Below are 15993 nucleotides of genomic sequence, written 5' to 3'. Positions count from 1 at the left end.
TGCACCATGATTTTTGAGGAACTTGGTTTCTTTTTGACTACAAACACAATATAGTGCTTTTGACGATCACTTGGCTTTTCTTCTCCCTGTTATTTAGTTGAGACAAGCATTACGTGTGTATGTAGCTCATTTCAGGCCTAATATGCCCCTCTTCGGTCAACTAAATAATAAGACAATGATACTTTACAACCAATGTTTCAGGCAATGGCACTTTACAACTAATGTTAAGAACATTGGTTTTAAAAACTTTTTAACTTTAACACTTCTAACTTTAAACTTCGACTAAAATCAGTATTCTTTCCGTACATGGTAACTTAAAAGGTTGCAGGTTTCAGTCATTAATAAAACTTGGTTTCTTTCTTTATTTTTTATTAGTCAAAATCTCCAAGATGCATGTGCATTTTGGGTTTTCTACCCTTTAGTTGGAGTTTTATAATTTTAATAAGTTCAATTAAATAGTCAAAAAAAGTAGCTATAAAAGAATAAAATCCTATGGAATAGGACTAGAAGCTTTATGAATAAAGATACATTTAAATGAATTTGCTAATTTAACAATTGAACAAATAGAATACAGTAGCTTGAATATTGAATAGGTACCAATAATAATAATAGGTAGATAGATAGATAGATTTGATTTAAATACATGAATTTATTTCTTTGGTTAATGTTACCTATGGTTCCAAGATGGCGGTTTATCTCTGATTCCAGCAAATAGAAGAAGGGAAACAGTGGGGATGCATGTTCTAACCTATTCTAATAATTTTGTTGGTAATAATTATGGTAATTTATTAGAATAGGTTAGGTTAGGTTAGGTTAGAACGTGCGTCCCCACTGTTTCTTTTCTATTTGCTGGAATCAGAGATGAGCTGCCATCTTGGAACCATAGGTAACATTAACCATTTCGTTATATAAAAAAAGATTAATTTCTATTTTACTTGAATTAGTTTTTAATGCAGAACTGTAAGTATATATTTGGAAAATTTATAATGCAATTACTTTTAAATAGAATTTTTAATATTACAATATAAAATTGGAAAGAAATAAACTTTCAAACTAGCAGATTCATTTCAAAGCAAACTTCGATACTGTTATGTTCAACCCCTGCAAAACTCATTGCATGCCATGTTACAATGTTGTAATGCATCTTAATTGGATTACATTTTTAAATGAGGAATTTGAAGTGTGCCAAAACTAAAACTTAGTTAAAAATATATTAGTTTAAATAATTAATTCCTTTTCATTTATTGATTTTAACTAGTTTTTTGGTTTAATTTAATTATAGTCTGTAATAATTATAACTAAACTTGTAATAAATTTTAATAATTTGATTTTAAAATGACATATTGTATTTATTAAGTAGTATTAAATGTAGTATGGTACTGTACATGTACTATTTAATATTGTTTGTTTATATTTATTCTTAATATCAAATCTAATATCTTTTCAAGATTTGTTTATCTCTTTTTAGGTAGGTATTTAATAAGATGATATTTTATACAAGGTAAATTTATATGAATTAATCTGCTGTAGATTTGGCAATGTGATCTTGCTTCTTTATATCTCAAATGTGTTGCATGTTGTATCTCAATATCATGTGTATCACACTGCACTATTTCATGTCAGAGTTGAGGAAGTGCACTATACAAATTCCAATTTTATTTGAAAATAACCAACGCAACTTTTATAAAATTGTAGACTCATAGTTAAGTGTTTTTTTATTTTTCTTTTGTCATGGTGAGGCATGCTATTCAGAAAATCAAAATTGCAATTTATTTCAAAATTAACCAAATTGATAATCCTAAAAGTTTAAATTAGATATATTTTTTGTTAATTTTGTTACATTAAAATAATTAATTAATAATACTGGAATGACAATTAAAAGGAAATCTATTTACTTTTCTTCATCCTTCACATAGAATAACAATTCACATTTTAAAAATTGCAGTCAAAATTTAAACGAAGACAATTCCTCCAGTTTACAAACTCAAATGTAACAGAAATGGCAAAACTAAGTTTGATCTGTGCATTCATATATTACTCTTCATACCAAAATGCTCCTGAAAATTGATTTGGCATGCATCTCCAACTTGCTCTTGACACACTTAGAATAACTATAGAATGGTACCTTATACTTCAAATTTAATTTATTTCAGGAGGCTGTTCAAACTGAACAATACTCATGTCAATAAACTTAAACAGAAAATACACACAATTTAATTGTGTTATTTTTACCTAAAAAATAAATTAAAACAAAAAAATAAGTAAATACTGTATAATAAAATGAAAATTGCATTTCCTGTTCATTAGTGAAGAGTGATTATATCCAGTTTCTTAAGGTCACTATGCAGTTGCTTGGCTTTCTCACAAATAATCGTCTTGGAGATGATATCGCAGCTAATTGCTTCTTATTTATCCATACTAGGAAGAGTTTATCCATCTTAATAACATGTAATCTTTCTGGATGTCAATGTCATCACTCCTTTAGCCACATTTGCTGCTTTTATTGCCTTCTTATTTCTAAAAATTGGGCATATTGTTGACTTTGGCATCTTGAACATGGCTGTAAGATAGATCTGCCATACATGTACTTTTTCATGCTTTATGATAAGTTTCTTTTTATCTTAATTGTCAATGCTACAACCTTCCTCTTAGAGTTTGTTGCTTTCACAAACTTCTTGGAGGCCATGATTAATAGGTGGGTGTTATATAAATAAACAAACATATCAAAAATAAAGTGAAAAAACACTGAAAACACAAGAGTTTAATGCAAGAAATGCTTTCACAGCAAGAGCAAGAGATGACTTGGACTCACAACGGATGGCATTTACACAAAATGTGCATTTTTACTTTCCTGGCTGTTATGTATACATAAGGGAAAGTATTGAAATTGTTTAAAATTTGACCCTCCAACTTTTTTGCAAATCTCCATGTTTTGAAACCTCCTGAGGTAAACAAAGAGAAAAAAAATTTCATGTGTTGACATCTATTTTGTTAACATCTCAGGATGGGGTAATGATGAAGAAATGAAAGTTTGTATGGTAGCTTGTGTATAAGAGGAATTGATGCCATTAAATTTTAGTGGTTAAAGGTTGAGGGGGTGAGGAGATAAAGGGGTGTCATATCTTGAGAGGGGTCAGTCTTGCTGATGGTATTTATTCTTTGCATTTACAATTTTTTTTTATGAAATTCATCACCTTCAAAATTAAACTTTTTGCCATTTTATAATAATTAAAAATATAAAAAAATTTTTATAACAAAATCTCATAACAGATAGTGCCACAATTTTATTTATCATAATTAAGAATATACTGAAAAAGTTAATTTTTAACACCTGGGAAAGTTATGCTACTCATTGCTGGATTTTTTTTCATTGTAGAGGCAGTTTAAAGGTAGAAGCATTGTTCTGATTCTGGGTTGAATTTCTCTGGAATTTAATTTTTTAATTCTGGAACATTCAAAGTATGAAATACCACTGTATTTTATTACATTTTTTGAAAAAATGTTTGGAATGTAATATACAAAATTCCTGTAGAATACAAAATCTTCATTCTTATACAAATTCAAGGGTTGTCCTTTCATTTATTCAATCTTAAAAATAATTAATGCTAATATTAAGTACAAATATAAAATATATTAAATTTTTATAAACAAATAAGCAATTATTTATTTTGATGTCTTTGCAAAACTGGGCTGCAATTTTTATTATCTTTTAATTTAAAAAAGTCACATGACGTATGGTCCAGAAGTTCGTATATAGTTAATTGGGATTTCTAGCCTATAAGTTTTCCATATTTGGTCTGGACTTTAGTGGGGTTTTGCCCTGCACATCATACTTCTGATAACAATTGAGACATGCTGTCATCTATCTAACTCTGTTGTTGAGAATTTTTAATTGAAATTACATAACTTTTAGTCCAGACTGGAAGTTAGTACATACAATAGTTAATCTGGGCCTCTGACCCTCAACCTTTCCTTATCTAGTCTTGATTTTCATTTATCTAACTGTTCTTGCACTTAATGAAGGACAGACAGACACTGACAGTAGGAATTTATAGGTCTACAATTTGAAAATTGCAAATTTTCTTACTTAATTTTAATTTTTTGCACACTTTGCATTATGATTTAAAATGAGAAATTTAGTTAATCTTTGAGATGTCACATTGATTATAAAACAACAATCTGATAGAGAATGGCATAACATTGGAATACAACATATAACATGATGTTGGGATATAAATGATGGGCAGTATTGACAATATTTTTTTCATTATTTATTTATGTCATAAATTAATATATATATATATATATATCAATTCAAAAATCAATTTATAGTTAAAACCAAATCAAATAAACAACCAGATTTCAGGCAGTGTGTTAGTGAAGCCTCTTCTATGCAGTGGCGTAGTGTAGTGGGGCGGCAGGGGCGGCACTTTAAGGGTGCGGCAAAATTTCACAATAAATAATAATAATACCTAAATAAGGGGGCAGCGACACCCACGCTACGCCACTGCTTCTATGTGCTTATAGAATTGTGTGTATTCTCAAATCTGTTCAATCAACGTTGATTAAACTTTGCTATTTTCCATTAATTGCAATGAGGAATCCAAAAATGTAAATTTAAATCCATGTAAATGTAAAAAATAGAAGTCCATGACTTTGTTTTTGATATACAAAGGTATTAAAGTGACAATGTCTCTGCTCTCTGAGTGTGCCTGAGCATGCCTTATGGAATTTAGGTCTAAGAGTCAAAAATAAAAACAGTATTTCATTAACTTAATGGAAAATAGGTACAGAAAATGAGTAAATCACAAGAATAAGGCACTTGATGGTGATTGCTTTGTTCTTGGATTGTCTCTCTGTACCTGACCAGTGCAAGGATCGTGCCTCCCATGGCTGGCAGGTACAAGGATAGCCTCTTCTGTGCCTAACAGGTGCAGGAATTGCTTCTTACCAGCTTTGCCTCAATTCTATTGCAATATGACAGTCACGATGTCCTTGTATATTGGGCTGTAAGCCAAACATAGCCATATTATATAATTATCTGACTATAAGTCTGATAATTATATATTATAGTTATGTAATCAATTAAATACTAACTAATTAAATATTGGTAATGCATCCACACGATATATGAGAGTTATAGGTTCAAGTTCTGATCTGGGCTGATTCTTTTCTTCCAGAAAATTCTAAATTTAATTTAATTTATTATAATTATCAAATCTAGCTTGATATGGTATCATATCTGTCTACTCTAGACAAAGTTAGTATTTAATTAATTACATAGCCCATATTATAATTTGGCAATTTGTTTGGATCTAGCTAAGACATGTTTGCTGTTCTGAACATTGAATCTAGATTGGATTATCAGAAAATTTTCAAGATTATCTGGCTGAGATACTCTATATTAAGTTTGTTTCTCATCATAAAGCCAATTGTGGATCTGGCTGAGTCTACAATGTGTATGATTACCCTCTTACTGTCCATATGATGGAAAAAGTAATAAAATTATGTTTCTGTTAACAATTTCTTGCAGTACTAAAAATAACAGTATTAATACTCATAAAATAAACCTTTAAATCCAGCATATTTAACTTGGTCAAAAATATTAGCATTTTTAATTATCTTTAAATAGCCTTCTTCAGTCTATTTGTAGAACATCAAAATTCTAAATGGAATGGAATAAAAAAAATAGAACTTAGATTCAAGTTAAATATAAATTATGGAACATTATAATGTTCCATAATTTAGAATTTTGATGATCTGTGAATAGACTGAAGATGGTCATCATTAGAGATAGTCAAAAGACATTAGCATTTAATGAAGTTAAATATGGTGGATTGAGAGGTTTTTTAGTAAAAATTTTAGTTTTTAAATATATTTTTCAAATTTACTGCTCTTTGTAGTTTTTCAGCACATTGAAAAGTCACTGTTGTGTGGATTCAGCCATCTATTACAAAATTGCAAAATGTGTAGACTAATAATTATGACTACTGTTTGTGTTTTTTGAGTTAATTCCATATCTTGTAATGCTCAAGATAATGATGAAAATGATCTCACTCAATTCTAATGTTTTAATATATTGAAAAGTTTTTTAATGGTGTTCTGAAAAAATTTGAATTTTTGAAATGTCAAAATTTTTACTAGACTGATTATTTATTATTATTTCAAATGATGATTATAATCAGTATATTTATTACTAAATAGTTATTGATTAGTACAATTTATTGCAATTGTTATAGATAAAATTGAATTAGTCTATTTATTTTGTGATGTTCTTATTTAAATACATTTTAATAACAACTAAATTAAATTAAATAAGAATATAAAGGACCAATATTTTTATTACATTTAAATAAATTCTATTAAAGAAATTAATGGCTTTCATGCACACAAAAAAGTTTTTCAGCTAATTAATTGCATAGTTATTATCAGAATTACCTTTAATTTAAATTCTATTTTTAACTTAATTATATGCTTATTAAATATTAAAGCACTAAATTATTAACAAGTAGAAATGTTTTATGTTTCAGAATAGTAACAAATATGCATCATATATTGCATCATATTGCATGTGCCCTTTATATATATATACACTCACTCCCTAAATCACTTTTTATCAAGCTCATTGTGGGTTTAATCAGACCCACAATGGAGCATCTAGATGGTGAGAGACGAACCATCCCTCCCTAAAAACTTCGTAGGGTTTTTGTTCCTATATCTCCTAGAGTGGCAGGTTCACACCTTAACCATTTGGCTATCCAGCTTGTCTATTACATGTGCCTTTGAGACTTCTAATGCATCTAATTACTTCTAAATTCTTTTAGAAATGAAGTTTAGAATTTTTAGTAATAAAATATTGTCTAATAATATCTTACATATAGGGCTGTATTTTATTTATCCAAACTTAAAGCTGGATTTAGAACTGTAACTAGTTGAATAAGAAATAATACTAGCTATGTTATGTAAGTTTCTATGTTTTATATAAAATAGTTGTATAAATTTTGTAATATACAAATTAGAAGGATTTATATGATTTCTAGGACAAATACATTATAGTCAGACTATACAGCTTTTATTTAAATATGCTATTATTTATTTGTTACTTTACAGAATTTTTTTTATCTTATCTGAAATGCATATTTATGTTTTTCTAAGTTTTAGGAAATTTAGCCTTTACAAAAAAATTTTGAAGAAACAAATTAAGGTGCTTTTAAAAATATAAATACATGAAATCAGATAGCATAACAAATTTATTCTTTTAAAAATAAAAGTTCCCAAAATGACTGTAATGAATGATAATGTTATGCTTTCTCTTTAGAATCCAAAAATATAATAATAAGTGGGGTCCATGACTTTATTTTTGAGATACATTGGGGTGAAGATGACAATGTCCATGCTCCTTGATACAATTGAGCTTGTCTAACAGAATTTAGAGGCAAAAATAAAAAACATAGATTTTGTACATGCCTAACAGAAAATGTGCACCAAAAATAAACAAAACACAAGACAAAGAAAGTAATGCCAAGAAAATTGGATTGACAAATTTTTCTCTCTTCCACATGCAGTAGGTATACAGATCACCTCTTTCTTTCCAACAAGTCCAAGGATTGTCTTCTTGTATGACCAGAAACTATTTTCTTCTCATCGCATATACAAGCTCTCTCTCTCGCTCTTACACACATGCACATCCATACGTACATACAGTGGTGATATTCAGCGGGTTCGCACAGGTTCGGCCGAACTGTTGTTAAAATTTTCAGTTTTCTGAACCTTGTTAAACACACGTAACATTTCTCAGTGGTTTTGTTTCTTTTAAAAAATATATTAAAATATACGTATTATACTCTGTAATACTACTAAACTAGAGCCTTATACCCTGTTCGCACTGATCATTTCAATCTAGATTGTGAGCAAGGTTGGGGACTATGTCTTGGTGCGATCTCTCTTGACCGTTACAATCGCAATCAATTCAAAAGAGTTCTTGAAACTAGATCCAGTCATAAGAGAGATCCCACAATCTCTCGTGCGCGAGATAATACAAAATGGCCATGGAACACGTGTCGGGCTGTGGACAGTGAAATAAAAAGGATATTGTATTATGAGAGATGATGACATCTGTTTACTATGAGTAGTGCCATTTGGGGTGAAAAATTTCTCTGCCTGAAAAAAAAAAAAGGTCAACAGCACTAGTATATTATTGTTATCCGGTCTTCGCCCAGGGCTCGTTACGTTCCAAATATGCCACTGATTATTAGATATATCGCAAGAAAAGGTATTGTATTTATTTCTAGCCAAAACTTCCATTTCATTTGTCAGTGATTGTTAGGGAAAAATTTTCTGCTAGCAAACACTTTGTTAAATATTTCGAATATCACCACTGCGTACATACATACATATTCAAACACGTCAGCACATGGATTAGATGGAGTGAAAGATAATTTGTATGTATAATACAATTTAAAAAATTTTTAATTATAAAAATGCAACACACTGTCTCAATCCTATTGTGATATGACAAAGATATGCAGTGTCCCAAAGATATTGTTGATTTTTAAAAGTTTGTTCATTTTTCAAGTATAAGTATCTTGAAAAGTGGAAAAAGAATTAACAGATAAAAAAATTGATGAGTTGGATTCACTCGTGATCAGGGACACCTATAGGATTTTTCTCCAAACAAAAGATATATTATTTAGTTCAATCAATCAACCAATTCAATAAATCATTTTCCTTAGAGATTTGTTTCTATTTATTTTTCATATGAGTAAATAATACAAAGGGTTGTTTCAGCCTTATGAAATATTCTTAATAACTGTTAGTTATTTGGAAAAATTACTTTTGCCACCATGTCATGTTGTATCTGCTTTCTCTGGTTTCTGGTTATTGTCTATCATCAAATTTTCCGTTGCAGAAAGACTTAGATAATTTTAGTGCAGTTTCTTTCATTCGTCATTGCAAGTTTTCCATAATCGATCTAATAATTGGGATCGACAATTTCCAAGGACTCTTTTTAATAGCACAAAGGCACAAAAATCCATGAGCACTGCATCAGATTTTTATCAAGTATGTTCGAAAAGGATATTGATTTCATACCAGTTTCTTTCTTCATCTTATTTAGAAATGCTACAGTTGAATGTAAGAGTGTTGCTTTGTTGTAATGCAATCATAGGAAAAAGTTTCCAAACCAGACAATAACAGAATTTCATGCTTGAACATGGGCTCTAGTACTTTACTTGATAGTAACTAGAGTTGACTTTGATCTTTAAAACAACTTTTCACAGTTTTACAGTGTGTTTAATAAAAATAAGAACACTTAGTTTTTAAAATTTATCTCAGATGGTGAAATGAATTATAGCCAAATTTAATTTTATGTATTTCAATGTGTTTTTACATTTATATATATAAAGTATCAAGTTTAGCACCAAACTTTCTTTGTAGTACCTTCTAAACAATTCTCCAGTAGCTTATTATCTTGATAATGAATAATGTTTTTGATCCTTCAGCTGGATCTTCTTCAGGTTGAACATAAAGTATCAAGTTCTAATATAAATAATAGAATAATTTTATTGAAGAAATGAGTTTCTTGAAATATTCAGTAATTTTAAGATCACTTATGAAAAATGGATAGAAAATGATATTTTCAAGGTTATTTATGAAAGCTAATAACCAGATTGCTCCCGTTTGTTTATGATTACTTTGAAAACTCTATCCCTCATCAACTCCATCAACTTTTGAAGAAAACCTTGAGGAATTTTCTCCCATTTCTCAATGATTGAAGTCTTTGGGTGTGTGGTGTTGTCATGTTGTTTTCCATTTGCATAGACTAACCTGACCAGAAGATCCCAGACATTCTCCATAGGGTTGAAATTCAGTGACACAACTGACTATCCATGATTTGAACCCTGTTGGCCAGAAACCATTCCCAAGTGATGTTGATGGTATAAATGGGAGCATTATTTTGCTGAAACTGCCCAGTATTTCTCCAAAGGAAAGTAGATGCATTTCTAGCTGCTAGATATATCCTTCGGCATTCTTCAGTACAATATCATTCCTATAGGAAAGGCAATATTTGTTTTCCCTCACTCTGCAAAGATAGCCCAAACTGTCATGGAACCCCCACCCATTTGTCATTTGGAGTTTTTCTCTCTTTGTTAAATCATGCTAATAGTATTGGCAACCATTTGTCTTATCTAAATTGAATGTTTTTTATCTGACCACATTACATTCCTTCATTATTTCTTTCAGGTTATGTGATTTCTGGTCCAAGTCAGTCTGGTAGCCTTGTGCTTGTCTATAAGTTTTGACATATTATGAAATAATGACAATTATGACATATTTATTCAGCAGATAATCAGCACATACCTAAAGAAGGGGTGCAAATTTTAAATCATTTTCTTAAGTCTGATATAGCCAGTAAACATATTTAAAAAAAACAAAAACAAAGAAGATTAAAAAAAATATAGAATAAATCTCCGAAAAGTAGCTCTCTCTCAATAGTGACCTCTAACTGCAATATTTAAAATAGGACAAAACTGTGGTTAGTCAGATAGATCCTTGTGTATTAATGCTTGGCATAAAAAATACTATTGAGTTTACCATAAGTTTTAGTCTAATTTTTATGTTAATGAAATAAATTAATCAAATTCTATTTGAATGGGTAATGTCCCAAGACTGTTAAAGTTAACATTATAGTTTTCTGATGTGAGGTTAGCCGACTGGGGAGCTGTCTTGATAACAGCGATCGACACAGTTGTGTGGGAGTGGAAAGACTCACCAGGACAGGTTTTCCATCTTAAAACCGTTTAATAAAAATAGAAGTTTCTTACAACTCTCTTCAAAGATTGGACAAAACCCAGCTGTGGGAGCGAATAAAAAGTTTTTTTTTTCTTTCTTTTTGGTTGAGTGTCCAACATTCAGTCTGAAGTTCTCTCAGTCCCTCGATGATATATGTTTCAGTGGACAGCCCTGGGGTGTGCAGCACAGTTTCAAATCAAAAGTTTGGGAGAAGGGTAAATCTAGGAGCAACACGCTGTCTGCAGGAGCAATTGTTAGTTTCGGGCATCGACTAGTTGGTCGATGTTGGTCCACATGGTGGCAAATCCTGATGGTGAGCACCAACAACCAGAAACTAAGAATCAAGAACTCCGAATGTCCTTGAATGCGCAGTTTTAAAAGTTTTGCATCCAAAGTCTCTTCTCCATCGGTCTCTCATCGTCACCTGGTGACAATTCGAAACCTGATGGAGGGTGTGAGAGAGGTCAACGTCGCGACAGAATACAACTCCTCTCTAGCCACGTTTTTCTTGACTTTAGTCTTTTCTATTGTTTAAATAGTTTACAAAAAAAACTTCCATTGTTCAATTGAGACATTCAATTCCTCCTATTCGCGTCTGAAAAGGAGATCTTTAATTTCTCAATTGATACCCCACATTCAGACTTTCCAGTTGACCCCAGTTCAGGTCCTCACACTGATATGACTAATATATTTTTATATTAGATCCCTTAATAATAATATATGAATATAATCTGTGTAATTTATTTCCAATGTACAAGTGTCCCTTGTCCAGTTTTGCTCTAACATGATTCGAGAATTGGGGCAATATTCCATACATTGTATTCTTACAACTGAGTTTCAGTATAATATGGTACAAGAATTGGAGACATCCCAGTACAAAATGTCACAATTTTTAAGTGTAAACATCATCATTCAATTTTTTTTTTTATTCAAGCAAGCATGTGTGTTGCCTCATATTTGTGGAGTTTAGAATATTGAAATTTTTAATGTTGTTTTGTGCCTTTTGCCTAGTTTTCTTTAATGAGAATTGATTATATAATTTTTCTTCGTCCTTATCCTACCTTCCTATTCTATAAGATCTCTTAGACAAACACAAGCAAGTGAAAATATCAGACTTTATGAAAAAAAGTAGAGAAAAATAAATGTTGCTGATACTTCAGAGTAAGGTCAACAGGAAAGCTCAGATGACAATATTTTGCCAAAAAGAAAATGTCCTCATTTAGCAGTGTTTAGCAGTGAAGAAAAAATTAATTTTAACATGCAATACTTTTGATTGTGATTGTTAGTTAATTATTGATTGCTTTAATAAACATATTTCTCTTAATTACAAAAATAATAATATACTTCTGCTAACTTTTGGAACTTAACCCTATGTTCTGTATTAGTGATTTGTTTAATATAGCATGGCTTTACATAGCATGGCACTTTTTCTTAACCTAACCACTGTGTTATATGGTAATATCTGTAATTCTTAAAAAAATAAACAATTGATTAACCAAAAGAAAACCAAAATCTCCTTTTTGTAAAAGAGAGTTTTCATTTACTTCAGTTTAAATCCTTATTATTTTTGATGGATAACTTCAATTAACTGTTTTTATTTTCTACCATATTGACTAGTTTAATATTCTTAAAACATATCACAGTAATAAATTAAATAATATTTTTATAACAAAGCACTTTATTATGTGATGGAACTAGGGTTTCTCATTTCCTGGTCTTATGCCTGTCCCGAGATTCCGGGATAAAAGTGAACTGTTTCCCGGGATTCCGGGAAATCCTGGGAGAAAATTAATTATTTTTAAGATATACAAAATATCATGAAATCAAATGATATAATTATTTTTTATTTTTTAAAGTAATTTAATACGTTCTGTAACCTCCAAAATTATATTAATAATGCTGTGTAAGATATTATTAGAAATTACCTTTGTGAAAATTTCTATGTAATTCAAAATAGAAAAAATTATTAAAGTGTTAAGACCCTGAGGTTAGACCGAGGTCTACCGGTCTACAAAAAAAAAAGGAATAAGTCGGCTTACAGAAAACGTGTTTATTAGTAACTAACACCAACTGGTGAACAAAGAAAGCGTACATACAAATTCCCTTCCAGCCTCAAGTGTACCGACAATTTTCTCGCGTGGAGAAAAAAAAACATATATAATCGTTCAAGATTGTACCTTGGACTGTCCTATGTCTGTGCTGATTCACTTTAGTTCATTAATCTTTCATACGGCTCCGATGGAATTCGATTGTTGAAACACTTCTCCTTTGTTCTCCGGGGGCTTCCCGATCTTCGCTCACGTGCTTGACACAGGTCTTCCCCAACGGACAGCATTCGGCCTCCAAAGATCCGGAAAAAAGGTGCCCTTCTACGTCAGGACCTTCTATATATATACCGTTCGCTGTTGCCGTCTCCCACGTGATCCTTCGGCAACCAATCCAAAGGCCCCTTTTGCGCGCGTCCCTCAAAGGTGGAACAAAAAGGGACACGTGTCGTCAAAGAATGACGAAACAAAGAAAAAATAACCCGTTACAAAGAAAACGCGATAAAATAATACCCGATACACAATAACGCGATAATAACTCGATACAGTAATAACGCGATAATAACCCGATACAGTGACGCGAACTTAAGTCTAATAATATACAATATATACAATCAAAAAAAAAAACGAACAAATAGTGGCGGAGCACTACATATCTCCCCACCAAAAGAAACTTACTTCCCGTAGTGTAATCTACGGAAGTCAATTGCCCGCTCCCTCAGGTTATACGGCCTAACACGCGGTTCGATGTTAGTCACCTCGTTCGCTTCGTGTTGGTCACTCTGTGTAGTGACCGTCTCGCCGCGTCTCTGCATTAATCTGTCGTCAAACAATTCCTCCTCATTCTCCGATTCAACTTTCTTGTCTTTCTTTCTCTTTGCCTTCCTCTTGCTAACAATTATCCGATCGTAACAGGGCTTCATACGATCGACGTGGATGGTCTCCACATCTTTAGAGTCGCAACTCTCCACACGGTAAGTCGTTGGGCTTAGTACTTTTGTGACCCGGAACGGGCCTTTATAATTGCTGGAAAATTTTCCTTTCTTAACGCCCATCTTCCTAACCCAGACTCTTTGCCCTTCTAAAAATTTTGTTAAAGTCCTACCTTTATTTCGGTAGTCCCTTACTTTACGATTATGATTCCTCGCCCGCATGTTCGCGCAATCCCTCAACGAACGAAGCTTGGTTACCAAGTATGCCCTTCGCTCGTCGGTGGTCCAACGCTCGGAAACATGATCAATATTCGGGACGCGGGGGTCGAGGCCAAAAAGGAGGAAAGCTGGCGATTCACCAATAGCGGAGTGATGGGAATTATTATAAGTGAAACAAGCTGAGGGAACCATCTCATCCCACTCCACTCCCCCGCTGGCGGATGATTTAGCTATCATCTCGATTAATGATCTATTCACCCTTTCACACATACCATTAGAACATGGCCGATAAGCAGTTGTAATGTTACGATGGATCCCCAACCACTTACAACAATCTGAGAAAAGTGAGGACAAAAAGTTTGTTCCCCTATCGGAGATAATAACTTCAGGTGCGCCATACCTGCAGATCACCTCATTAAAGATGGTATTGCTAATAGACCAAGCCGTTTGATCTTTTAGGGGGTGCGCCTCAACAAAACGGGTGAAAATGTCGATAATGACGAGGATGTACCGGTTCCCGTTCCTTGTCGTGCGGATGGGCCCTATTATATCGATTGCCAACTTCTGGAAGGGTGACTCAGCTTTCTCATTTTCTTGGAAGGGCGATTTGCCTTTATGCACGTTATGTTTTTGGCACTTAGCACATACTTTGACGACTTGCTCTACCTTAGTTCTCAGGTTCTGGATATAATAGTGTTTTTCGATATTCCTGATAGTTTTTTTCACCCCCCAGTGCCCAGATAACTTATTCTCGTGCACCGCCCTGACCAACGTTTCGGCGAGACTCTTCCCTACACATAGTTGGTTTACGTACTGGTCACGAGACCTTAGAAATTTCTTTCGATAAAGACAATCATCTAGCATGACATATTGAGGCAGATGCCGTTTCAAAACATCATTATCGGGGTCTCGCGTTATGTCCCTCTTGATGGGGCCAAAGGTATCGTCGCAATCCTGGGATGAACGAATCTCATCACGGCTTACGCACGCAGTCTTGGCGAACTCTACGTTGAATTGGTTCACCCCGTCAATATTCCTAGATAAGAAATCCGCCACCTTGTTATCTATGCCCTTAACATGCTCGATCTCAATATGGAAATCCATCAATTCCATAACCCAGCGAGTCAACCGTTTGCTCCCATTCTGAATATTACTTAGGAACACTAAAGGTTTGTGGTCAGAAAGGATCGTCGTCTTCTGACCCAATATCAGGAATTTGAAATGTCTCAGGGCTAAGATAATGGCAAGGCATTCCTTTTCGATTGTTGAGTAGTTCCTTTCCGCCCCTTGGAACCGTCTACTAAAATACCCTATCGGGGCCAACCCCCCCTCTTTACGCTGCTCAAGCACGGCCGCCGCTGCGGTCTCGGAAGCGTCGGTATGCAAAAAAAATTGATTATTAAAGTCAGGGTGCACGAGGGTGGGAGGATTGATTATCGCCTCTTTTAGTTTCTCGAAACTCCGTTGACATTTTGCATCCCACAAGAACCTCCTCCCCTTTTTTGTGAGTTCGGTGAGGGGGGCTGCAATTTCCGAAAAGGATGGGACAAAATTCCTAAAAAAACCCATCATGCCAAGAAAGCTGCGGACACCCTTCGTATTCTTAGGTGCGTCGAGACGTTCAATAGATTCGACGTTACTAGGGTCAGGTCTCACCCCTTCACTGTTGATAATATGGCCCAAATACTTAACCTCGTGTGCCAGTAGTTGGCACTTATCCGGGTTCAACTTTAATCCCTCGTTTGTTAAGGTGCTAATCACGCGGTCTATCAGCTCAAGGTGATCCCCCAAATTCCGCGAAAACAAGACTATATCGTCCTGAAAGACGAAACAGCTGTTCCCCATGAACCTAGCCAGAATCTTGGTCATCACGTATTGGAAAAATCTGCCGCTGTTCTTTCCCCCCTGGGGCATTCTGCATAGTTGGTATTTACCCCAAGGCGTGGTAAACGCAAACACATGCCTCACCTTGGGGTCAAGAGGGATTTGAAAGTAGCCAGCTTTTA

At 33.2% G+C, this 15993-nt stretch overlaps 1 protein-coding gene across 1 annotated transcript in view; it reads left to right on the top strand.

Annotated features, from left to right (window-relative positions):
- LOC136977518 (ubiquitin carboxyl-terminal hydrolase 2-like) overlaps positions 1–15993 on the top strand; it is a 77853-nt gene that overhangs the window by 1566 nt on the left and 60294 nt on the right. The gene's annotated exons all lie outside the window — the stretch shown is intronic.

The sequence above is a fragment of the Centruroides vittatus genome, unplaced genomic scaffold (genome assembly GCF_030686945.1).
Source record: "Centruroides vittatus isolate TY-2023 unplaced genomic scaffold, ASM3068694v2 contig_460, whole genome shotgun sequence".
Lineage (NCBI taxonomy): Eukaryota > Metazoa > Arthropoda > Arachnida > Scorpiones > Buthidae > Centruroides > Centruroides vittatus.
Note: the sequence above shows the minus strand (reverse complement) of the source record. Positions and strands in the feature narration are given on the sequence as shown.